We start from the raw sequence: 25812 nt of genomic DNA, 5'->3' as shown, positions 1-25812 counted from the left end.
CCTCCTCCTGGACCTGTCATCTGCCTTCAACACAGTGGACTGTTCCCTCCTACTACAGACTCTCTCATCTCTTGGCATCAACGACTTGGCCCTATCTTGGATCTCCTCATACTTAACAGACAGGACCTTCAGTGTTTCTCACTCACACACCACTTCTTCACCTCGGTCCCTATCTGTCGGTGTCCCCCAAGGTTCAGTCCTAGGACCTCTGTTCTTCTCAATTCACACTCTCGGCCTGGGACAGCTCATAGAGTCTCATGGCTTTCAGTGTCATCGCTATGCTGATGACACACAGATTTACCTCTCTTTACCTGATATCACCTCCTTACTAACCAGAATCCCACAATTTCTGTCCCCTAGCTCATTGCTCTTCTCTGCTAGATTTCTAAAACTTAATATGGATAAAACTGAATTCATCATCTTTCCCCCATCTCACTCAGCCCTCTCATTTGACCTATCCATCAAAATCAATGGCTGTCCACTTTCCCCAGTTCCACAAGCTCGATGCCTTGGGGTAACCTTGTACTCTAACCTCTCCTTGAAACCACATATCCAAGCCTTTTCCATTTCCTGCCGACTCCACCTCAAAAATATCTCCTCAACCATGAATCTGCAAAAACACTAGTGCACGCCCTCATCATCTCTCACCTCGACTACTGCAACCTCCTGCTCTGTGGCCTCACTTCCAACACTCTTGCACACCTCCAATCTATCCTAAACTCTGCCGCCCGACTAATCCACCTGTCCCCCCGCTATTCCCTGGCCTCTCCTCTCTGTCAAATGCTTCACTGGCTCACCATTGCCCAGAGACTCCAGTTCAAAACCCTACCCATGGCATACAAAACCATCCACAACCTGTCTCCTTCTTACATTTGTGACCTCACAAGCTCTCCTTCTCTACTCCCCTCTCATCTCCTCTTCCCACAAACGCATACAAGATTTCTCCTGTGCATCTCCTCTTCTCTGGAACGCTCTACCCCAAAGCATCAGACTGTCGCCTACCTTGGAAACCTTCAAAAGGAACCTGAAGACCCACATCTTCTGACAAGAATAAAACCTGCAGTAACTATCGCTCCACCACACTGCTGCATGACCAGCTTTACCCTCACCTACTGTATCCTCACCTATCCCTTATAGACTGTGAGCCCTCACGGGCAGGGTCCTCTCTCCTTCTGTACCAGTTTGCCGTTGCGTTTTTGTTCAAGATTATTGTAATTGTTTTTACTATGTATACCCCCCTTTTCACATGTAAAGTGCCATGGAATAAATAGCAAAATAATAATAAATAATAATAATACATTAAAATTTATATAAAAGTCCAAAAATTTCTTCACAAAAAAGGTTCAAATTATGGTACATCGCCCACACAGAAAAGAGCAGTATGCATTTCAAATGGATTGTTTGTGAAATCATATGATGGTAGTAATGTATTAAATGTCTCCTGTCATCAGAAAATGTCAAGAATAGACAAAACAACTTAAAAAATCCTGATGTGGGAAGATGTCAGAAATGTATAATAATGAAATCCTCCTACTAATTTCTTTATGATGGTTGACAGTAAAAAAGGAGATGAAAGAACAAAATGCCATGAAACATGGGGTAGACAAAAGCTGTATGTCTCACCAACCAAATATAAATCCTTTCAGAAATCGAAAAGGTGCAATGTTAAATGCCAATGTTAATGCTCATAATGTAACGTTATATGTAACATAAGCACAAAAGGTTAGCGTTCAGCAGTTTGCTTATGTTAGATTCAGGCCTTACACATTAGAAAATGTTATAGAATTAAAGAGTTTTCCTGGATTTATTATTGATGGCCTATCCATAAAATCATGGTCAGCAGAAAAAAATTGGCTATGACGCTGCATGAAGTATCAAATCCCCTATACTGTTCACGTACGTGCCGTGCCATTTGTGGCTGTGCCTGGTACTACATAGCCACAACGGAACGGTGCAGTTCGGTGCAGTTCCAAGCACAGGCTCTTTAAGATATGAACTATTTTTGTCAGTCCTATAGGATCAAATCTGACTGGTCCAGATTAGACGGAGTTACAACACATTTCACCTCAAGAACTATGCAGATACAATTTGCAGTGGATTGCATTACTTGGCTACTGGATATGATTTTACAAAACTCAAACACATACTGCAAACTTTGTGCTCCAATAGCTTAAAGTGTGGATTTTCAAACACACAGCATGTTTTCATTGTAGTGAAATCCATGGTGAATCCAAAGCAAAATCCATATGTAACGCACACATTTTGCTGTAGGTTTGCAACAGAATTGTAACTAATATAAACCAGAGAGACCAGAGGTATTTTCAAAACCCCAAGTTAACATAATTAAAACACCATATGTTGACTAAAAAAGATAAATGCTTTATTTATGTATTTTTTAAGAAATAACACATAGGTATAAATAACATGTGTGAAAAGACATAATATGGGCATGTGAGGCAGAAAGGGGTAGATAGAGACACAGCTGGTATCAAATCCACATTGGACCTATAATAGGTCACATAGTCCATCCCATACAATCCATTAGTCACAGACAATGTGTGCAGAAAAAGTTAAATAACATAGATCAAGTGACCTATAACAAGTCAACAGTATAAACAACCATCAGAGGTTTTTTCAGCAACACATAAAAAGTACAAGCATCACATTGAAAGGGTTAAGTAAGACATACTTAGTGAAAGTAAACAAGTGACCAACAGTGCCAGGGGAGGCCCCGACACATGTTTCCGTACTACCACGCCCCAACTGAATGTGGCCAAGGACGGTACGGAGCCAGTTCACAGCTTGTCGGTGAGTTGTATTTCACCACAGACATATATTTTAGCTCGGTAAAAGGACTGACTTTTGGGAAACCGTATCTACTCCAGCTGTCATTTCTACCATTAAGTCCTCTAAAGCTGCTTGTGACGCGCCCCCTGGGCCGTGTGTGTGTGGGGATACCCGGAACCGGACCTTTTGTGGATGCTGGGGGTTGTAGTCCTTGCGTGGCGGGGACCCGGTCCCGTGGCTCAGGGTGGTCAAACTAAATGGCAGTCTATATGCTGAATGTCCGACTACGCCACCCACGGATTGCGGTCAGAATGAACCGTCACTGCAGGGCAGACCGCTGAGGCTGGTGTTGTGGTTGCAGCAGGGGATTGTACAACTCCCCACGCGAGGAGTATAGCCTCAGGGCAGTAAATAGGGATGTTGGTGGTGATGATGCGCGGGAGCAGCAGTAACCACACGGAGTCTGTCATGCAAGTCAGGGTCTTTACTGTTGGTGGTATTAAGGGACCCGTCCGGAATACAGGTTAACAATGGAGGCCTGGTCAGTCTGAGAGCAATTGGGAAATCCCGCTGGTCAGGGGGAGTTTGTAGGCCTACCGTGCTGACTTCACTTTTTCTTGGCTATCCTGCTGTAGTGTAGTGGTAGCCCACGTCCCTGAGTGTACCGTGTTGTTCTCACCCGTATGACTGGCGACTCGGGCCTTCCATACTTCTCACCCCTCCGGGGCAGTAGTGGTCCCTCTCATGTGGCTGAGCCTCCGGGCTTCCTCGGGCCAGAGGACTTGAAGTCCCCTGTGTGGTGGTTTTCTGCGGCTGGGCTTATAACCCTCACAGCCTCAGACTCCAGTGTCCGGCTTTGCAAGTCTCTAGCCAGTATGAGCTCTTGCTAGCTCCCCTCCTGGCCTCGTGTTCCTCCTCTGACTTCAGGGACTCCTCAGCCTGCTGCTGACCTGTCCCTGTCTCTCTCTGGACTCTGGCTTCACTCTGTAACCCCGCCCCAGATCCAGTTTATAAAGGGCAGATTTCTCCCCTCCCTGGACTGAGGCAGGAGGTGCTGCTTGCTAATTGTCCCCAACCAGGGAACCTCCCACCTGCTCTCAGACATGACATTGCTGCCACTGTGGCGACCAGACCTGGGGTGCCACATTCCCCCCTAGTGAAATTTAGTACTCCGGGACTAAACACATTTGGCAAAAACACAACAGGTAATAACAATACAGTAACATATATACAAGAAGTTTAGTCTTTTTAGGTCACAGCGCTCCCGTAACCAGGTGTCCTTGTCACCAAAGAAGTATTTTGAGGGACCCGTCCCAAACCCTCCACATAGGCCCTGGGGTGGCTACAGGGCTTTGATGATCCCGAGCTGGACCACGTCTTCAGCCACCTTCATGGGTTTTGTGTTCTGTGGTCGTCTTCAAAAGAGGGCACTTTACCAGGCGCAACTATGTACAAGGTACAGTTCCGGTTATTCATTGTCCATAACCTGTTAGTCCATGAACCCTGTCAGGTAACTAGAAAAACATAATTAGTAACCAGGCAACAAACATAAAACATTTGCAATATACAGGTAGATATATACTTTGTATTTAGATTCTCCAGCGAGCGGGCATTTGACCTTTAGTGCTCCTGGTGGACCTACGTAACCCACTGTCTGGTGGTACTCTATTCGGGTCCCCTGTTTCCACCCCCTGTGTACTGGGTGTGCTCGCGTCTGCACTAGAGGTGTTTGCAGAAGTTACGGGTAGGTTGGGCAGCTTTCTGCAAACTCTTTGGCTCACCTCGGGCATGGCAGGTTCACTACTAGCAGACGGTTGATTCTCCTAAGCTGCTGGTATGTAATCTTCTGCCTTCGGGGCCGGTTGCTCTCCCAACTCTACTTGCTCTTCTGTAGGTCCTTGAGGGGCTGGCTGGATAAAGGTAAGGACGGGTACCACTATAGCGTTGTTGATTTGTGTCTAGGACCGGGGAAACTCTCCGAGCGCTGTACTGACCATTTCTTCCCTTTCCTCTGCGGGTTGAGGGCTATCTTGGTCTTCATCAGCACTTTGCAGCTGCTCGGGACACTTCTTCAGGTGGTCTCAGGAGACAGTGGCTGTGGTCTCTCCTCCATTCTTACTGATGATACATACCTTTGGGTTTTCATGGCTTGAGGGCAGTACGGTGTACGGGTCTTTCTCCCACTCGTCATCCAACTTGTGGAGCTGTCTCTTCCTCTTCAAGATCTGCTCTCCAGGTGCCAGGGGAGCAGCAGGAGCATGCTGGTTTTAATTCCTCTCTTGCCTCTCTCTTGCTTAAGATAGACTTCGCTCCACACTCTCCTGTACTTTCCGGTACTGCTGCTGTCGTTCTGCATCCCAGTCTGCTTCTGGTGAGGTGTCCTCGGGTGTCAGGACTCCCATTTCCAGGTCAATTTGCAGCTTAACCGGTCTTGCTCTCATTAGGTAAGCCGGGGTGCAGTTGGTAGAACCCACTGGGATATGGTTATACAAGTCCACCAGATCTGGCAGTTTCTCAGGCCACAGGCTGCGCTCCTCCAGGGGCAACGTCTTGAGCAGGTCCAGTACTACCTGGTTCATTTTCTCACACATCCCGTTGGTTTGTGGGTGGTAAGGCATTGTCCTTATCTTCTTGCAGCCATACAGGTTGCAGAATTCCTGGAAGACTTCAGCCTCGAACGCTGGATCTTGATCAGTCAACACTTGCTCTGGATACCCGTGTGGGTGACAGAAATGCTGCTGAAAGGCTCTGGCGGCTGTCTGAGCTGTTAAGTCTTTGACAGGGACCACCACTAGGAACCGGGAGTAGTGATCTACGATTGTAAGGGCGTAGACGTATCCCGTTCTGCTTGGAGCCAGCTTTACGTGGTCCAGGGCCACCAGCTCAAGGGGCTGCTTCATGATGATGGGCTGCAGTGGAGTCTTCTGGCTGGCGCGGTCCTTCCTCCTTAGGTTGCACGGGCCACAGTCTCTGCACCATCTCTCTATAGCCCCTCTCATGCCTACCCAGAAGAACCGTAGCTCCGTCATGGTATGCTTCTAGGACCATAGCCGCATTCCGCCTTGGGACCACTACCTGCCAGATCAGCTCGTGTGTTCGAGAGTTGACGGTCCTGCAGCACAGCCTCCCCTCGTAGAGAAACAGATTGCTCCTCTACTTCCACAGCTGTTTGGTCTCTTCTGGAGCATCCGGATCAAGGTGGGCATCAGCCTGGGTCAGCATTTCTTTTACTAGGTGGACTGCGGGGTCCCTATCTTGTGTCTCTGCCCAGCCGTGTTGGGGTAAGGGATTGAACGTAGCGGTGGCAGAGCACCTCTCCATTATGCAGTGGGAACACTGGGTGACCCCATGACGGTGGAATGCAGGGAGTTCAATTTCTTCCAGTTCTTCTGGATCCTCTCCCCCGTCCTGCAAGTGAGGCATTCTGGACAATGCATCTGCGTTGGCATTTGCGCGCCCTGTCCGGTATTTGATAGTAAATTCATAATTGGACAGCCGGGCCATCCATCTCTGCTCTAGGGCACCAAGTCTTGCAGTGTCCAGGTGTGTCAATGGGTTGTTGTCCGTGTACACAGTGACCTTAGAAGAAGCCAGGTAATGCTTGAAGCGTTCGGTGACTGCCCACACCACTGCCAGGAACTCTAGCTTGAAGGAGCTATAATTATCAGGGTTTCTCTCTGTGGGTCTCAGCTTTCTGCTAGCATAAGCAATTACCCGTTCTCTGCCCTGCTGGATCTGGGACAGTACGGCTCCTAGCCCCACGTTACTGGCGTCGGTGTGGAGGATAAAAGGCTGGCCGTAATCAGGGTAGGCCAGGATCTCATCCCCCGTGAGGGCCATCTTCAGCTGGCAGAAAGACTCCTCCTCCAGCTTGTCCCACTTAAAGGGCGGCTTCTGACTTTTAGTCTTTGACTGACCTAACAGGAGGTCCTGCATTGGGGCTGCCATTTTGGTGAACCCGGAGATGAATCTTCGGTAGTAGCTTTAACATACCTGGCGGCGTCCTTGCATGGTGGTCCATCTCCCACTGTGCAAGAGCGCGCACTTGATCTCCAGTCCAGAATGTCTCTCTGGCTTCCCTCCATGCTGTCTGTTTGTGTCTGCTTCTGCTGCTTAAGGGCGGCGCCCGATCACTTCCTGCTTTTTGTACCTGCTGTGGGTCACACCCCTTGTGCGTCCTCAGCCTATTGCTGTCTGTCACCTGGTATATAGCTCAGCTGCTCCCATCTATTCCTGCCTGAGCATAGTGTTTCATTCAGTGTGTGCTTGCACTCTGAAGGTGCCAGGTCCCGTTCTTTGGCTCCTGCTTTGCGGTATCTGTTCCTGTGTCTGAACTGAGTCCTGTCTGTCTCCTGCCTTGCGGTTTCAGTTCCCGTGTCTGAACTGAGTCATGTCTATGTCTCCTGCCTTGCGGTATCAGTTCCTGTGTCTGAACTGAGTCCTGTCTGTGTTCTCTTGTCTGCCTATCCTGGAGGCTGTATTTCCAGGCCTGTCTGAACACGCTCCTAGCCTGTTCCTCCCGCCTTCTAGGGGCCGATTATCTAGACCCGCTCCGGTATCTTGTCTGTCCTGTCTGAACACGCTCCTTGCCTGTTCCTCCCGCCTTCTAGGGGCCGATTACCTAGACCCGCTCCGGTATCTTGTCTGTCCTGTCTGAACACGCTCCTAGCCTGTTCCTCCTGCCTTCTAGGGGCCGATTACCTAGACCCGCTCCTGTATCTTGTCTGTCCTGTCTGAACACGCTCCTTGCCTGTTCATCCTGCCTCTCTGGGGGCCGTATTCCCAGACCCGCTCCTGTATTCCGCTGCAGTGTCGGTCTCCTCCATACACTCAGTTCCAGTCTGAACTCTCTCCTATCCTTTACCTGTTTTGCCTCTATGTCCGTTCCCTTCCTTTTTCTGCAGAGTCTGAACTCGTACCTAACTCCTGCTTGTTGTCTCTGTACTCCCGTTTGTGAGTTTGTGGTCCACTCGCTACTTCACTGCAAGTACCCTGTGGGTATCTGGCTCTGCCTTTCCCTTCCTGTCTGTTCCGTGTGAACAGAGCCCTGTCCCCCCTGCTCAGCCTTGCCTGCTCTGACTCCTTTGCTCACCGCTCCGGCGGTTCTAGCCTGCTCTGACTCCTTTGATCACCGCTCCGGCGGTTCTAGCCTGCTCTGATTCCTTTGCTCACCGCTCCGGCGGTTCTAGCCTGCTCTGACTTTTTTGCTCACCGCTCCGGCGGTTCTAGCCTGCTCTGACTCCTTTGCTTACCGCTCCGGCGGTTCTAGCCTGCTCTGACTCCTTTGCTCGCTGCCCCGGCAGCCTTGCTCCGCTCTGACCCTTTTGCTCACTGCTCCGGCAGTCTTGCTCCGCTCTTATCCTTTTGCTCACTGCTCCGGCAGTCTTGCTCTACTCTTGCTCACCGCTCCAGGCGGTCTCGTCTTGCTCCACTCTTGCTCACTGCTCCGGCAGTCTCGCTCAGCTCTGACCCTTTGCTCACCGCTCCTGGCGGCCTTGTCCTGCTCTACTCTTGCTCACCGCTCCAGGCGGCTTTGTCCTGCCCTGTTCTCGCTCACCTCTCTGGGCGGCCTCACTCTGCTGTTTGTCCGCCACATCTGTGGTTCTGTTCCTGAGTCCCAGTGTGTACTGGGTCCTATCCCGCCAGTGTCCCTACCTACTAGTGCCTCCCTGTCTGCACTCTAGCTGTGCTTGCCTGTACCCCTCTGCCTGTATTGTTCCTGAGTCCCAGTGTGTACTGGGTCCTATCCCGCCTGTGTTCCTACCTGCTAGTGCCTCCCTGTCTGCACTCTAGCTGTGCTTGCCTGTACCCCCCTGCCTGCATACCCGCCTGCCTGCATACCAGTCGTGCCTGCCTATACCCACCAGTCTGTGTGCCAGCCTACCAGTCTGTTCCTGTATTCCCCTGTGTGGGTCAACAGCCGTGTCCGGGGTCTGTCCTGGAGTAGCACCTGGTCCCTCTGCTCGGTTCCTCCTTGGTGCACTGGCGTCGTATGCCGTCGTGCCACCTTGGTCGGATCGGGCAGATACTTAGTTACGCCCCTCCAGGCACTCTCCGGTTCATGGCACAGTGGAATCACTACATAAACACGCACACGCCAGTCAGTCCGGGCGTGTGCATAACAGCATGCTCAGGCCATGGTTCCCGTTGAGCCCCATGGCCTTCGCTCTCTGAGAAGTTTTCCAGCGAATACATGCATTAAAATAAATAAATAAATTTTTTTTTTCCTTAGCTGAGTTCCAGGCGAATTACGCACCGTCCAGATGGATCTATCAGCTCTCGTTCCTGCGGATCCGCCACGTTACTATTGGGGATCCAAGACAGTGTCGTGCATTTGTGGAGCAATGCATGCTACACTTTAAGGCCTACCCTCTCTATTTTCCTTCAGATTGGGCTAAAGTGGCCTTTATGATTGACTACCTAGCGGGTGATGCCTTGAAATGGGTCATCCCCCTATGGGAAGCATGGGATCCTGTCGTCCTTGACCTGCAGGCCTTCCTGGTGGCCTTTCGTATGGTCTTCGAGGACCCTAACCCTGAAGCCCCTGCTGAAGCTTCACTTCCCAATATCCCGGAGCAGCCCCGACGGGTAATGTGTGTGGGTAGCGCAATAGTCCTCCAGCCCAATGAGACTACTGCCCACCCAGAATCCTCACAGGGTGACTACGCTTTCCGGAATACTTCTCCCAACCTCAAGAGGCAGTCCAGACGTGCTAGACGTAGAGGCAAGCCGTCACGCCAGGGTCTGTCCTCCCTGAGACCTCCTGACCCCAACCTTGAAGTCCCTACTGAAGCTTCATCTCCCTGTATCCTGGAGAAGCCCCAACGGGTAATGTGTGTGGGTAGTGCACCAGTTCTCCTGCCCGAAGAGACTTCTGCCCATCCAGACTCCACACAGGAGAACTTCCTGCACCCGGCATCAGATGCTTCACCCACTTTTACCGGTGTGCATGTCCAAGGATGCTCCAAAGCTGTGGTTACCTCAGAGTCTGTGCACCTCTGCTGCCTGGTGGAGGACCCCCTGTTGCCTCCTGAATCCTCCGGGATACCACTCGATGACAAATGGAGAGAGACTTCTCTACACCCGGTACTCAATACTTTGTCCGCTTCGTCCTGTGAGCCTGACAAAGGGTACCCCAAAGTGGTAGTTACCCCCGAGTCTCTACACCCCTCCGACCAGGCGGAGGACCTCCAGTTGTCTCCTGAACCCTTCGGGGTGCTACCTGGTAGCGAAAGGACAGAGACTCTCCTATACTCTGTACCTGATACCTCGCTCGCTTCGTCCAGTGAGTCCAACCTAGTGTACTCCGAAGCAGAGGTTACTCCCGAGTCTCTACACCCCTCCGACCAGGCGGAGGACCTCCAGTTGTCTCCAGAACCCTTCTGGGTGCCACCTGGTGGTGAATGGACAGAGACTTTCCTATATCCTGGATCTGATACCTCGCTTGCTTCGTCCAGTGAGTCCAACCTAGTGTACTCCGAAGCAGAGGTTACTCCCGAGTCTCTACACCCCTCCGACCAGGCGGAGGACCTCCAGTTGTCTCCAGAACCCTTCTGGGTGCCACCTGGTGGTGAATGGACAGAGACTTTCCTATATCCTGGATCTGATACCTCGCTTGCTTCGTCCAGTGAGTCCGACCTAGTGTACTCTGAAGCAGAGGTTACCCGTGAGTCTCTACACCCCTCTGACCAGGCGGAGGACCGCCAGTTGTCTCCAGAACCCTTCGGGGTGCCACCTGGTGGTGAATGGACAGAGACTTTCCTATACTCGGTACCCGATACCTCGCCTGCTTCGTCCAGTGAGTCCGACCTAGTGTACTCTGAAGCAGATGTTTTCTCTGAGCCTCTGCACTCTTCTGACCCGGCGGGGGACCTCCAGTTGTTTCCTGAATCCTCCGGGGTACCACCAGATAACAAAGAGACAGTGACTTTTCCTCATTATGTACCTGATAACCCGTCTATTTCTTCCTGTGAGCTTGACAAGATGTACCTCGAAGCAGAGATTACCCTCAAGTCTCTGTCCCCCTCCAACCCGGTGAAGGACTTCCAGTTGTCTCCTGTACCCTCTGGGGTGCCACCTGAAAATATGTGGAGAGAGACTTCCTTGTGTGCTGTTCCTGGTACTCCACCCGTTTTGTCTGTTGCTGAGGATGGCTGGATAGGAGGTAGCATCCTAGCTAACCAGATGAGATCAGTTTTTCCTGTGGACAGTGGAAGTGATCTCCTTGAAGTGAACGACTGGTCCTCGAATTCCCTGCGGAAGATTCTGGCAGGCCTGAAGAAGAGGGGGCGTAAGGGGGGGGGTACTGTAACATACCTGGCGGCGTCCTTGCATGGTGGTCCATCTCCCACTGTGCAAGAGCGCGCACTTGATCTCCAGTCCAGAATGTCTCTCTGGCTTCCCTCCATGCTGTCTGTTTGTGTCTGCTTCTGCTGCTTAAGGGCGGCGCCCGATCACTTCCTGCTTTTTGTACCTGCTGTGGGTCACACCCCTTGTGCGTCCTCAGCCTATTGCTGTCTGTCACCTGGTATATAGCTCAGCTGCTCCCATCTATTCCTGCCTGAGCATAGTGTTTCATTCAGTGTGTGCTTGCACTCTGAAGGTGCCAGGTCCCGTTCTTTGTCTCCTGCTTTGCGGTATCTGTTCCTGTGTCTGAACTGAGTCCTGTCTGTCTCCTGCCTTGCGGTTTCAGTTCCCGTGTCTGAACTGAGTCCTGTCTGTGTTCTCTTGTCTGCCTATCCTGGAGGCTGTATTTCCAGGCCTGTCTGAACACGCTCCTAGCCTGTTCCTCCCGCCTTCTAGGGGCCGATTATCTAGACCCGCTCCGGTATCTTGTCTGTCCTGTCTGAACACGCTCCTAGCCTGTTCCTCCCGCCTTCTAGGGGCCGATTACCTAGACCCGCTCCGGTATCTTGTCTGTCCTGTCTGAACACGCTCCTAGCCTGTTAGTCCTGCCTTCTAGGGGCCGATTTCCTAGACCCGCTCCTGTATCTTGTCTGTCCTGTCTGAACACGCTCCTTGCCTGTTCATCCTGCCTCTCTGGGGGCCGTATTCCCAGACCCGCTCCTGTATTCCGCTGCAGTGTCGGTCTCCTCCATACACTCAGTTCCAGTCTGAACTCTCTCCTATCCTTTACCTGTTTTGCCTCTATGTCCGTTCCCTTCCTTTTTCTGCAGAGTCTGAACTCGTACCTAACTCCTGCTTGTTGTCTCTGTACTCCCGTTTGTGAGTTTGTGGTCCACTCGCTACTTCACTGCACGTACCCTGTGGGTATCTGGCTCTGCCTTTCCCTTCCTGTCTGTTCCGTGTGAACAGAGCCCTGTCCCCCCTGCTCAGCCTTGCCTGCTCTGACTCCTTTGCTCACCGCTCCGGCGGTTCTAGCCTGCTCTGACTCCTTTGCTCACCGCTCCGGCGGTTCTAGCCTGCTCTGACTCCTTTGCTCACCGTTCCGGCGGTTCTAGCCTGCTCTGACTCCTTTGCTCACCGCTCCGGCGGTTCTAGCCTGCTCTGACTCCTTTGCTCACCGCTCCGGCGGTTCTAGCCTGCTCTGACTCCTTTGCTCGCTGCTCCGGCAGCCTTGCTCCGCTCTGACCCTTTTGCTCACTGCTCCGGCAGTCTTGCTCCGCTCTTATCCTTTTGCTCACTGCTCCGGCAGTCTTGCTCCACTCTTGCTCACCGCTCCAGGCGGTCTCGTCTTGCTCCACTCTTGCTCACTGCTCCGGCAGTCTCGCTCAGCTCTGACCCTTTGCTCACCGCTCCTGGCGGCCTTGTCCTGCTCTACTCTTGCTCACCGCTCCAGGCGGCTTTGTCCTGCCCTGTTCTCGCTCACCTCTCTGGGCGGCCTCCCTCTGCTGTTTGTCCGCCACATCTGTGGTTCTGTTCCTGAGTCCCAGTGTGTACTGGGTCCTATCCCGCCAGTGTCCCTACCTGCTAGTGCCTCCCTGTCTGCACTCTAGCTGTGCTTGCCTGTACCCCTCTGCCTGTATTGTTCCTGAGTCCCAGTGTGTACTGGGTCCTATCCCGCCTGTGTTCCTACCTGCTAGTGCCTCCCTGTCTGCACTCTAGCTGTGCTTGCCTGTACCCCCCTGCCTGCATACCCGCCTGCCTGCATACCAGTCGTGCCTGCCTATACCCACCAGTCTGTGTGCCAGCCTACCAGTCTGTTCCTGTATTCCCCTGTGTGGGTCAACAGCCGTGTCCGGGGTCTGTCCTGGAGTAGCACCTGGTCCCTCTGCTCGGTTCCTCCTTGGTGCACTGGCGTCGTATGCCGTCGTGCCACCTTGGTCGGATCGGGCAGATACTTAGTTACGCCCCTCCAGGCACTCTCCGGTTCATGGCACAGTGGAATCACTACATAAACACGCACACGCCAGTCAGTCCGGGCGTGTGCATAACAGCATGCTCAAGCCATGGTTCCCGTTGAGCCCCACGGCCTTCGCTCTCTGAGAAGTTTTCCAGCGAATACATGCATTAAAATAAATAAATAAATTTTTTTTTTCCTTAGCTGAGTTCCAGGCGAATTACGCACCGTCCAGATGGATCTATCAGCTCTCGTTCCTGCGGATCCGCCACGTTACTATGGGGATCCAAGACAGTGTCGTGCATTTGTGGAGCAATGCATGCTACACTTTAAGGCCTACCCTCTCTATTTTCCTTCAGATTGGGCTAAAGTGGCCTTTATGATTGACTACCTAGCGGGTGATGCCTTGAAATGGGTCACCCCCCTATGGGAAGCATGGGATCCTGTCGTCCTTGACCTGCAGGCCTTCCTGGTGGCCTTTCGTATGGTCTTCGAGGACCCTAACCCTGAAGCCCCTGCTGAAGCTTCACTTCCCAATATCCCGGAGCAGCCCCGACGGGTAATGTGTGTGGGTAGCGCAATAGTCCTCCAGCCCAATGAGACTACTGCCCACCCAGAATCCTCACAGGGTGACTACGCTTTCCGGAATACTTCTCCCAACCTCAAGAGGCAGTCCAGACGTGCTAGACGTAGAGGCAAGCCGTCACGCCAGGGTCTGTCCTCCCTGAGACCTCCTGACCCCAACCTTGAAGTCCCTACTGAAGCTTCATCTCCCTGTATCCTGGAGAAGCCCCAACGGGTAATGTGTGTGGGTAGTGCACCAGTTCTCCTGCCCGAAGAGACTTCTGCCCATCCAGACTCCACACAGGAGAACTTCCTGCACCCGGCATCAGATGCTTCACCCACTTTTACCGGTGTGCATGTCCAAGGATGCTCCAAAGCTGTGGTTACCTCAGAGTCTGTGCACCTCTGCTGCCTGGTGAAGGACCCCCTGTTGCCTCCTGAATCCTCCGGGATTCCACTCGATGACAAATGGAGAGAGACTTCTCTACACCCGGTACTCAATACTTTGTCCGCTTCGTCCTGTGAGCCTGACAAAGGGTACCCCAAAGTGGTAGTTACCCCCGAGTCTCTACACCCCTCCGACCAGGCGGAGGACCTCCAGTTGTCTCCTGAACCCTTCGGGGTGCTACCTGGTAGCGAAAGGACAGAGACTCTCCTATACTCTGTACCTGATACCTCGCTCGCTTCGTCCAGTGAGTCCAACCTAGTGTACTCCGAAGCAGAGGTTACTCCCGAGTCTCTACACCCCTCCGACCAGGCGGAGGACCTCCAGTTGTCTCCAGAACCCTTCTGGGTGCCACCTGGTGGTGAATGGACAGAGACTTTCCTATATCCTGGATCTGATACCTCGCTTGCTTCGTCCAGTGAGTCCAACCTAGTGTACTCCGAAGCAGAGCTTACTCCCGAGTCTCTACACGCCTCCGACCAGGCGGAGGACCTCCAGTTGTCTCCAGAACCCTTCTGAGTGCCACCTGGTGGTGAATGGACAGAGACTTTCCTATATCCTGGATCTGATACCTCGCTTGCTTCGTCCAGTGAGTCCGACCTAGTGTACTCTGAAGCAGAGGTTACCCGTGAGTCTCTACACCCCTCTGACCAGGCGGAGGACCGCCAATTGTCTCCAGAACCCTTCGGGGTGCCACCTGGTGGTGAATGGACAGAGACTTTCCTATACTCGGTACCCGATACCTCGCCTGCGTCGTCCAGTGAGTCCGACCTAGTGTACTCTGAAGCAGATGTTTTCTCTGAGCCTCTGCACTCTTCTGACCCGGCGGGGGACCTCCAGTTGTTTCCTGAATCCTCCGGGGTACCACCAGATAACAAAGAGACAGTGACTTTTCCTCATTATGTACCTGATAACCCGTCTATTTCTTCCTGTGAGCTTGACAAGATGTACCTCGAAGCAGAGATTACCCTCAAGTCTCTGTCCCCCTCCAACCCGGTGAAGGACTTCCAGTTGTCTCCTGTACCCTCTGGGGTGCCACCTGAAAATATGTGGAGAGAGACTTCCTTGTGTGCTGTTCCTGGTACTCCACCCGTTTTGTCTGTTGCTGAGGATGGCTGGATAGGAGGTAGCATCCTAGCTAACCAGATGAGATCAGTTTTTCCTGTGGACAGTGGAAGTGATCTCCTTGAAGTGAACGACTGGTCCTCGAATTCCCTGCGGAAGATTCTGGCAGGCCTGAAGAAGAGGGGGCGTAAGGGGGGGGGGTACTGTAACATACCTGGCGGCGTCCTTGCATGGTGGTCCATCTCCCACTGTGCAAGAGCGCGCACTTGATCTCCAGTCCAGAATGTCTCTCTGGCTTCCCTCCATGCTGTCCGTTTGTGTCTGATTCTGCTGCTTAAGGGCGGCGCCCGATCACTTCCTGCTTTTTGTACCTGCTGTGGGTCACACCCCTTGTGCGTCCTCAGCCTATTGCTGTCTGTCACCTGGTATATAGCTCAGCTGCTCCCATCTATTCCTGCCTGAGCATAGTGTTTCATTCAGTGTGTGCTTGCACTCTGAAGGTGCCAGGTCCCGTTCTTTGTCTCCTGCTTTGCGGTATCTGTTCCTGTGTCTGAACTGAGTCCTGTCTGTCTCCTGCCTTGCGGTTTCAGTTCCCGTGTCTGAACTGAGTCCTGTCTATGTCTCCTGCCTTGCGGTATCAGTTCCTGTGTCTGAACTGAGTCCTGTCTGTGTTCTCTTGTCTGCCTATCCTGGAGGCTGTATTTCCAGGCCTGTCTGAACACGCTCCTAGCCTGTTCCTCCCGCCTTCTAGGGGCCGATTATCTAGACCCGCTCCGGTATCTTGTCTGTCCTGTCTGAACACGCTCCTAGCCTGTTCCTCCCGCCTTCTAGGGGCCGATTACCTAGACCCGCTCCGGTATCTTGTCTGTCCTGTCTGAACACGCTCCTAGCCTGTTCCTCCTGCCTTCTAGGGGCCGATTACCTAGACCCGCTCCTGTATCTTGTCTGTCCTGTCTGAACACGCTCCTTGCCTGTTCATCCTGCCTCTCTGGGGGCCGTATTCCCAGACCCGCTCCTGTATTCCGCTGCAGTGTCGGTCTCCTCCATACACTCAGTTCCAGTCTGAACTCTCTCCTATCCTTTACCTGTTTTGCCTCTATGTCCGTTCCCTTCCTTTTTCTGCAGAGTCTGAACTCGTACCTAACTCCTGCTTGTTGTCTCTGTACTCCCGTTTGTGAGTTTGTGGTCCACTCGCTACTTCACTGCAAGTACCCTGTGGGTATCTGGCTCTGCCTTTCCCTTCCTGTCTGTTCCGTGTGAACAGAGCCCTGTCCCCCCTCAGCCTTGCCTGCTCTGACTCCTTTGCTCACCGCTCCGGCGGTTCTAGCCTGCTCTGACTCCTTTGCTCACCGCTCCGGCGGTTCTAGCCTGCTCTGACTCCTTTGCTCACCGCTCCGGCGGTTCTAGCCTGCTCTGACTCCTTTGCTCACCGCTCCGGCGGTTCTAGCCTGCTCTGACTCCTTTGCTTACCGCTCCGGCGGTTCTAGCCTGCTCTGACTCCTTTGCTTACCGCTCCGGCGGTTCTAGCCTGCTCTGACTCCTTTGCTCGCTGCTCTGGCAGCCTTGCTCCGCTCTGACCCTTTTGCTCACTGCTCCGGCAGTCTTGCTCCGCTCTTATCCTTTTGCTCACTGCTCCGGCAGTCTTGCTCCACTCTTGCTCACCGCTCCAGGTGGTCTCGTCTTGCTCCACTCTTGCTCACTGCTCCGGCAGTCTCGCTCAGCTCTGACCCTTTGCTCACCGCTCCTGGCGGCCTTGTCCTGCTCTACTCTTGCTCACCGCTCCAGGCGGCTTTGTCCTGCCCTGTTCTCGCTCACCTCTCTGGGCGGCCTCACTCTGCTGTTTGTCCGCCACATCTGTGGTTCTGTTCCTGAGTCCCAGTGTGTACTGGGTCCTATCCCGCCAGTGTCCCTACCTGCTAGTGCCTCCCTGTCTGCACTCTAGCTGTGCTTGCCTGTACCCCTCTGCCTGTATTGTTCCTGAGTCCCAGTGTGTACTGGGTCCTATCCCGCCTGTGTTCCTACCTGCTAGTGCCTCCCTGTCTGCACTCTAGCTGTGCTTGCCTGTACCCCCCTGCCTGCATACCCGCCTGCCTGCATACCAGTCGTGCCTGCCTATACCCACCAGTCTGTGTGCCAGCCTACCAGTCTGTTCCTGTATTCCCCTGTGTGGGTCAACAGCCGTGTCCGGGGTCTGTCCTGGAGTAGCACCTGGTCCCTCTGCTCGGTTCCTCCTTGGTGCACTGGCGTCGTATGCCGTCGTGCCACCTTGGTCGGATCGGGCAGATACTTAGTTACGCCCCTCCAGGCACTCTCCGGTTCATGGCACAGTGGAATCACTACATAAACACGCACACGCCAGTCAGTCCGGGCGTGTGCATAACAGTAGCCTACCAACCCGAGGAACTGCTGCACTTCCTTTATGCTGGAGGGTCTTGGCCAGTCCTTAATCACCATGATCTTGTCAGGGTCTGGGGCTACTCGGTCAGCACTCACCACGTGTCCCAGATACTGTACTTTTGGCTTCAGTAGATGACACTTGGAGGGTTTTACCTTTTGGCCGAAGCATGCCAGGGCATCGAACACCTCTGCCAGGTGCTTTAGATGGTCCTCATAGGTCTTGGAATACACGATGGCATCGTCCAGGTAGAGTAGGACCGTCTCGAAATTTCTGTGCCCCAGACAGCACTCCATCAGCCTCTGGAAGGTCCCTTGTGCGTTGCAGAGTCCGAACGGCATACAGTTGAATTCACTGAGACCCATCGGGGTGGTGAAGGCGGTCTTCTCCTTGTCTGACTCTGCTACAGGAACCTGCCAGTACCCGCTAGTGAGATCCAAAGTAGAGAAGAAGTTAGCAGATTTTAATGCAGCCAAAGACTCCTCTATCCTAGGTAACGGGTACGCATCTTTGTGTGTTATTCTGTTGACCTTTCTATAAGCTACACACATCCTCATTGTGCCATCTTTGTTTTTTACAAGAACTAGAGGAGCTGCCCAGGGGCTACAGCTATCCCTGATCACCCCAGCCTCCTTCATTTCTCGCAACATACCCTTGGCATTCTGATAGTGTGCATGGGGGTACAGGCCGGTATCTCTCTTTTATGGGTGGATGGTCCCCTGTGGGGATTTGGTGTTCTACCCCCTTTACTTGCCCAAAGTCTAGCAGGTGTTTACTAAAGACTCTTTCGTACTCCTGAACCACCCGGTAGACTCCCTGTTTCTGGTGTGGGGGAGTGGAGTCAGTGCCCACATGCAGTTTCTGACACCAGTCCTCCGTTTGTTTCTTGGAGTCATTACCCTTCTCTGGTTGAGATGGAGGCAAGGGTTCCATGGCCTTTACAGGGTTCTGGTTAACAGTGAACAATTTGGCTAGTGGCATACCGGGGCAAGTATACTTCTCTTTCCCCAATGTTTAGGATGCGGACGGGTACCCTCCCATGGCGTACATCGACCACCCCCGTGCTGTCAAAATGGTGGGCCTACTGTCCGAGTAAACGGGTTCTACCATAGCTTGGTAGTCTCTACATCTTAACCCGATTGCAGTCCGGCACCAGATCATCATTTCACTTTTTGGGGGCATGGCGATAGGGAACGGGTCACTCATCCTAACGCTACCAATCTCACCACTAGACAGTTCTACCTGTTGCTGCTTCATCAGGGCTCTGATCTCTTTTTGTAGGACACGCTGCTGGCTGGAGCTGGCATTCATTGCAACCTGCTGTAATATAACAATTATCTCTGAAAGACAATTTTCAATAACGTTAGTATCCAAGGCTATTTTAGGGTGACTTTCACGACGGTCAATGTCCACAATAATCAGTCCTTGAGCCGTCAGTTCAACTTTACCAATTTTGATGGTCACCTCCTTGAACCTCACCTGCGGCACGGGCTGACCATTGCTGGCGATGATGCTCAAGTCATTATCTGGGTAGCTGGTAATATCCGTGTCTTCCCAGTACCGCTTGAAAAGTACATAGGGGATGGTGGTTACCTGTGACCCGGTGTCCAACAGTGCACTCATGGGAATGCCATCCAGTACCACAGGCAAGACCGGTCGTCCCCCCACATACTTGTCACGCCAGTTTGACGGGCCTGATGATATTACACCTGGGAGTTGGCCCTCTGCCCCAGGTTTTGCCCGTTTAAATTACAATACCTCGCAATATGTCCTGGCTGGCTGCAGCTGCGGCAGATGGGTTGTCCATCCTGGTCGTAGCGGTCCGTTGGCTTCCCTCTGGATGGTGGGATCCTCTTCTGTCGGCGCCACGGGACGTCTTCCGGACTGGTAGCCAGCTGGATCTTTCCTGGAGAGGATACCTGCAACGACTGCACAGTCCTGGTTAGTGCGGCAACGCTTTTGGTCAGTTCTTGGACCTGATGGTGCAGGTCTGCCACTGGGGTTTTGTCCAAAGCCTGTGCATCAGCTCCCACAGGCTCTGCAGACAAGGGCGCCGCCTCCTGGTGGTAGGTGATAGCAGGGCGCCTGTGGGTTACAGCGCCACCTGGTGCCGGTTCTCGGAGCACCCAGATGGCTCTGTCCTTAAACTGTGCAAAGTCTAACTCAGGGTTCTGCAGGGCCATCAGGCGTAACTGGGTTCGGTGGGCGTTGGACAGCAGACCCTCAGTGAATTGTTCAGTCAGCAGTTTATCAGCATTCCTCACACTGTCAGGGTCTGCCTGCTTAATGGCTCCCAGGGCCTCTTGTAAATTCAAAGCATAGTCCCTTATACTGTCTTGGGCCTGTTGCTTGCACCCATAAAATCTCATTTTGATTTCTGCTGAGGAGCGGGTATCAAAAATGTCCTTTAGACGGGCTAAAATCTCCTTCACGGTCCCCTTGTCCCTGACTGACCAGGACTTTACTTCTCGTTGGGCCGCGCCAGTTAACTGGCCTATCAGTATGGTCACTTTTTGTTCTTCCGTCAGGGGGTACACCTTGAATAGGCTATATAGTCTCTCTTTAAAGTCGCTCAGGGTATGCGACTCCCCTGAGTACTGGGGCAACCAGGCCGCTCGGGGGATATAAGGCATCGTGAACGGCATCACTGCGGCAGCGGCCGCGCTGGCGGTGACAGTTCCCTTCGCTTCCGTCATCCTCTTCCCCCCTAGTCAACCGTGGCCTACCTTCCGTTGCTTTTCTTCTGTAGGCCGCGGCTCTGCAGGCGACCGTCGGGGTTGAGGACCTTGCGTCGCGTCCTGGTGACGTCAGCGTCTGCTTGGCTCCTTTCAGGACCTTGCGCAGCGTCCGTGCATAAGGCGGGGCTCCATTTCTCGCGTGCTTTCGTCGTCTTCGCACGGCGTCCCAAAGATGGCGCCCGAAGGTGGGAAAATGGCCGCGGATGGCGGGAAACGGCTGTGGATGGCGGGTAACTCCACCAAAGTAAGTTTTACAGTCTTTCCTCAGTCACGCAGTACCCGTTGGTGGCGGGAACGAAATCCTGCCGGCTACGCCAAAAGTTGACTCGCCCCCTGGGCCGTGTGTGTGTGGGGATACCCGGAACCAGACCTTTTGTGAACGCTGGGGATTGTAGTCCTTGCGTGGCGGGGACCCGGTCCCGTGGCTCAGGGTGGTCAAACTAAATGGGAGTCTATATGCTGAATGTCCGACTACGCCACCCATGGATTGCGGTCAGAATGAACTGCCGCTGCAGGGCAGACCGCTGAGGCTGGTGTTGTGGTTGCAGCAGGGGATAGTACAACTCCCCACGGGAGGAGTATAGCCTCAGAGCAGTAAATAGGGATGTTGGTGGTGATGATGCGCGGGAGCAGCAGTAACCACACGGAGTCTGTCATGCAAGTCAGGGTCTTTACTGTTGGTGGTATTAAGGGACCCGTCCAGAATACAGGTTAACAATGGAGGCCTGGTCAGTCTGAGAGCAACTGGGAAATCCCACTGGTCAGGGGGAGTTTGTAGGCCTACCGTGCTGACTTCACTTTTTCTTGGCTATCCTGCTGTAGTGTAGTGGTAGCCCACGTCCCTGAGTGTACCGTGTTGTTCTCACCCGTATGACTGGCGACTCGGGCCTTCCATACTTCTCACCCCTCCGCGGCAGTAGTGGTCCCTCTCGTGTGGCTTAGCCTCCGGGCTTCCTCGGGCCAGAGGACTTGAAGTCCCCTGTGTGGTGGTTTTCTGCGGCTGGGCTTATAACCCTCACAGCCTTAGACTCCAGTGTCCGGCTTTGCAAGTCTCTAGCCAGGATGAGCTCTTGCTAGCTCCCCTCCTGGCCTCATGTTTTCCTCCTCTGACTTCAGGGACTCCTCAGCCTGCTGCTGACCTGTCCCTGTCTCTCTCTGGACTCTCTCTTCACTCTCTAACCCCGCCCAGATCCAGTTTATAAAGGGCAGATTTCTCCACTCCCTGGACTGAGGCAGGAGGTGCTGCATGCTAATTGTCCCCAACCAGGGAACCTCCCACCTGCTCTCAGACATGACATTGCTGCCACTGTGGCGACCAGACCTGGGTTGCCACACTTGCACTTGAAATATGGCCTTTTAGGCTCGTGGAGGCGGAAGCTTTTTACAATCTCATGCCATCGGCGGTTGGGTGTCCATTCTCAGTCCCCAGCCGCCACTATTTCTCCCAGTGTTGTTTCCGCCTTCCACAAGCACAGGTCCCACAACATTACCTGTGCCCTTCCCAGTGCACTTACTGGGAAGGACCACCTAACCACAAACACGTGGTCAAGTGAATATGGCCAGGGACGGTACGGAGCCAGTCCACAGCTTGTCAGTGAGTTGGATTTCACCACAGCCATATTCTTTAGCTTGGTGAAAGGACTTGGGAAACCGTATCTACTCCAGCTGTAATTTCTCCCAGGAAGTCCTCTAAAGCTGCTTTTACTTGAAATGTGGCCTTTTAGGCTCATGGAGGCAGAAGCTGTCCACAACCTCATGCTGGCGGAGGCCGGGTGTCCATACTCTGTCCCCAGCCGCCACTTTTTCTCCTGGTATCGTCTCCGCATTCCACAAGCACGGGTCCCACAACATTACCCGTGCCCTCCCCAGTGGACTTACTGGGAAGAACCGCCTACCCACAAACACGTGGTCAAGTGAATGTGGCCAGGGACGGTACGGAGCCAGTCCACAGCTTGTCAGTGAGTTGTATTTCACCACAGCAATATTCTTGAGCTTGGTGAAAGGACTTTTGGGAAATCGTATCTACTCCAACTGTCATTTCTCCCAGGAAGTCCTCTAAAGCTGCTTTCACTTGAAATGTGGCCTTTTAGGCTCGTGGAGGTGGAAGCTGTCTACAACCTCATGCCAACGGTGGCTGGGTGTCCATACTCGGTCCCCAGCCGCCACTATTTCTCCCGGTATCGTCTCCTCCTTCCACATGCAAGGGTCCCTGAACATTACTGCTGGTACTTTTCTGTGGGAATTTGCTTGCCTCCTACCAGCCTGTAATATTTCCAGTGAACTATGGTACGACGCCATGGTATTAGCACTGCCCCGAATACCAGTAGCAAAGCCATCCCCAACTTCTTTCTCAGGAATTCTATTTGGTAGACTGAATGGATGCCCAAATACATTAATTTCTCATAAAGGAGCTGAAGATAGAGTGGCAGTAGGTTCAACTTTCTCCAGGCTGTTAGATATCACAGGGTGAATGGCAGCACATTGGCTCACAATGAAGCCTTGCAGCGCTGGGATCCTGGGTTCAAATCCCAGCAAGGACTTTATATGTTCTCTCCGTGTTTGCGTGGGTTTCCACCTCAGTAAAAAAGGAGCCATACAGTGTCCGGGAACCTTTCCACACACTTTTCTTAGCCAGGACTGCTTCCCAGCAGGGTTGGACAGTCCCACCAGAGTGTCCTCGGGTGGGCCCTGGCTTCTCCATCAGGAGAGTTCATGATAGCGCAAACTTTGCAACAGCTATGGGGCTCTTGAGCGGGGGAGAGAGGTGAGCCCTCAGAATCAAATCTTCTGGTGGACCCAATGTTGTTCAGTTTGAAACTGCTTCTCAGTGGGAGTTGTATTTCACCACAGCCATATTCTTTAGCTTGGTGAAAGGACTGGCATAGAGGGAAAACGTATCTACTTTGGGTGTCATTTCTCCGTCACCAGGTTCCGCCCATTGTCATACATGACCATCCCTGGCTGTATGTTCAGCGGTGAGAGCCACAGATCAGGCTGCTGTGTTACAGCTTTCAACAGCACTGCAGTGCTGGGCGGTTTGTCACCTAAGCATTAAGCATGTTATATTCAGCACAGCCTGTTGCCGCTTGGCCAAGGCAGTGCTGCAGTGCTTTCAGCTTGTGACTGAAGTGGTCATTTCGGAGATGGAGGAGGAGGTGCTGGAGCTGAGCAATGTGATTACATTGAGGTTACATTGGCAACTGTTTTTTATACTAAAGAAAGATCCTACTGCTTTTTTTTAACGTTATTTTTTAAGACAAATGCATTCACCGGGAAATGCAATTTTAACATTATACAACCTTATCTGGTCATGTGGTGTGTGACACATCATTAGACAAATCCTGTTTCATTTATGATGGAGGGACTCTGAAAGTCAAAAAGCCTATTTTTATAGGGCCATCAGACGGCCCTTACAATTCTTAAAGGGCCAGCAGTCGGCCCTCGCTATTGTTAGAGAGCCATCAGCCGGCTATGCTTTGTTGTTTCCATTATTAACGAGTGGGTCTCCTGTACTGTTATTGCGTATGCAGTGACTGCAAGGGCTGCCAAAAATTTGGATGCAACCCAATACCCCTTTGAAGAGACATAGAGGAGGGTCTCAGTAAAAAAAATGTTCCCATTAAAAAGGAGCAGGTCTCCTATAGTGGTAATGCCCATGCTGTGACTGTAAGGGCTGACAAAATTTGGGAAAAACCCCACTAAGAATTTAAATACGCATAGAGCTGGGCCAGAGTAACAAGTACGACATGTTCCCATTAGAAAGGAAAGGGTCTGCTATACAGTTATAGGAAATGCAGTGAGTCCAACGGCTGCAAAATTTTAGGAAAAGCCCCACTAACAATTTAAAGACACATAGAGCAGGGCCACAGTAACGTCAAATTCCAATTAGAAAGGAGAGGGTCTCCCATACTGTTTGCCTATGCAGTGAAGCAGCGGCTGCCAAAAAGGGAGGAACTTTATTGCCCCTTGCAAGAGATGTAGAAGTCGGAGAGCCTCCTAAAAACAATGCTTCCATTATTAGGAGGTGGGTCTCCCATAGTCTTTGCCCATGCAGTTAATGTATAAGCTGTCAAAAATTTGGAGGCACTCCAACTCCCCTTGGAAAAGATGTAAAGGTCGGAGAGCCTCCTAAAACAATGTTCTCATTATTAGGAAGTGGGTCTCCCATACTGTTTGCCTATGTAGTGAATGCAAAAGCTGCCAAAAACTTGGAGGCACTCCAATACTACTTGCAAAAGATGTAGAGGCCGGAGAGCCTCCTAAAATCAATGTTCCCATTATTAGGAACTGGGTCTCCCATAGTGTTGCCTAAGCAGTGACTGCATAAGCTGTCAAAAATTTGAAGGCACTCCAATATCCTTTGGAAGAGACGTAGAGGTCAGAGAGCCTCCTAAAAACAATGATCTCACTTTTAGGAAGTGGGTCTCCCATAGTGTTTTCCTATGCAGTGAATGCAAAAGCTGCCAAAAATTTAGAGGCACTCCAATTCCCCTTGGTAGAGACATAGAGGTCGGAGAACCTCCTAAAAACAATGTTCCCATTATTAGGAAGTGGGTCTCCCATAGTGTTGGCCTATGCAGTGAATGCAAGGGCTGCCAAAAATTGGGAGGCACCCCAATGCCCCTGGAAGAGACGTAGAGGAGGGCCTCATATAAAAATGTTCCCATTAGAAAGGTCTCCTTTACTTGTAATGCCCATGCACCAAGTGTATTGTCTGACAAACATTTACCCCTGGGGGGTATACATGAACACAATGTCTAAAAAATTTTTTTTCAGGCATCATAGACACCCTTTAAAAAAATTATGTGGGTCTTGCATAACGGACCACGGTCACCCTGGTGATATGGTAGTGGAGGATGAGCAGAAGGAGGAGGACAAGAGCAAATAGCCAAAATTAGGAAGCCTATACCCATGTGTGGGTATGAAAAGGTGCATGGGAATACACCTCCCAAAAAAAAGACACTGGATTTGAGTTTATATTAAACTGCTATCATTCGGTGGTGTTGAGAAGTCTGGCCCAATCCAGCCCTTGTTCATTTTTTTAAGAGTCTGCCTTTCAGCATTTTCAGTTGACAGGCGGATGCGCTAATCAGTTATAATTCCCCAGCGGCACTAAAAACCCGCTCTGATAAAACGCTAGCGGCAGGGCAGGCCAGAACCTCCAAGGCGTAGAGAGCCAGCTCATTCCATGTATCCAGCTTGGATACCCAATAATTGTAAGGCACAGAGGAATCACGGAGGACATTGGTACGGTCCACAAGGTACTCCCTCAGCATCTTCCATAACTTTGCACTCCTTGTGAGAGTACCCCGCGCCTCAGGGCCTGTGCGATGGGAGGGGCTGAGAAAATTCTCCCAGAACTCTGAAAGTGTTCCCCTGCCTCTGCTGGATTGGATTTGTGTCTCTCTCGCCTGTAGTCCAACGAACTGTAACATCTGCCGCCATCATTTTCAGAAGGGAATTTTTTTAATAGTTCTGCAACAAGGGCCTTCTGGTAATGCCCCGTTTTTGTAGACCT

Source organism: Phyllobates terribilis, unplaced genomic scaffold (assembly GCF_046119375.1).
Source record: "Phyllobates terribilis strain yellow unplaced genomic scaffold, ASM4611937v1 Scaffold_4__5_contigs__length_816908805, whole genome shotgun sequence".
NCBI classification, from domain to species: Eukaryota; Metazoa; Chordata; class Amphibia; order Anura; family Dendrobatidae; genus Phyllobates; species Phyllobates terribilis.
The sequence above is the reverse complement of the archived record's forward strand: the minus strand, read 5'-3'. Positions refer to the sequence as shown.